This window comes from Nomia melanderi, unplaced genomic scaffold (assembly GCF_051020985.1).
Source record: "Nomia melanderi isolate GNS246 unplaced genomic scaffold, iyNomMela1 scaffold0014, whole genome shotgun sequence".
In the NCBI taxonomy this organism is placed as follows: Eukaryota; Metazoa; Arthropoda; class Insecta; order Hymenoptera; family Halictidae; genus Nomia; species Nomia melanderi.
Genome location: NW_027475130.1, coordinates 9,741,001 through 9,741,955, shown reverse-complemented (window position 1 = coordinate 9,741,955; position 955 = coordinate 9,741,001).

Below are 955 nucleotides of genomic sequence, written 5' to 3'. Positions count from 1 at the left end.
AAACGACCTCGGACCACCAGGGGCCGAGAAAACTACCGTCTCATGGGGCCGGTCACTCAGGGTCAGTGAAAAATCCAATATATATCTGATGATATCTCGGGTGCTATTAGAGATAGCGCAATAGACCAAAGTGAATTATCTGCAGGAGGCCCTGGCGCATGAATCTGTGCAGCGGGAACGACCTCGGACCACCAGGGGCCGAAAAAACCACAGTCTCATGGGGCCGGACACTCAGGGTCAGGGTAAAATCCAATATATATCTGGTGATATCTCGGGTGCTATTACAGATAGCGCAATAAATCAAAGTGCATTGTCTGTAGGAGGCCCTGGCGCATGAATCTGTGCAGCGGGAACGACCTCGGACCACCAGGGGCCGAGAAAACCACAGTCTCATGGGGCCGGACACTCAGGGTCAGGGGAAAATCCAATATATATCTGGTGATATCTCGGGTGCTATTAGAGATAGCGCAATAAACCAAAGTGAATTATCTGCAGGAGGCCCTGGCGCATGAATCTGTGCAGCGGGAACGACCTCGGATCACCAGGGGCCGAGAAAACTACCGTCTCATGGGGCCGGATACTCAGGGTCAGGGGAAAATCCAATATATATCTGGTGATATCTCGGGTGCTATTACAGATAGCGCAATAAATCAAAGTGCATTGTCTGTAGGAGGCCCTGGCGCATGAATCTGTGCAGCGGGACCGACCTCGGACCACCAGGGGCCGAGAAAACCACAGTCTCATGGGGCCGGACACTCAGGGTCAGGGGAAAATCCAATATATATCTGGTGATAACTCGGGTGCTATTAGAGATAGCGCAATATACCAAAGTGAATTATCTGCAGGAGGCCCTGGCGCATGATTCTGTGCAGCGGAAACGACCTCGGACCACCAGGGGCCGAGAAAACTACCGTCTCATGGGGCCGGTCACTCAGGGTCAGTGAAAAATCCAATA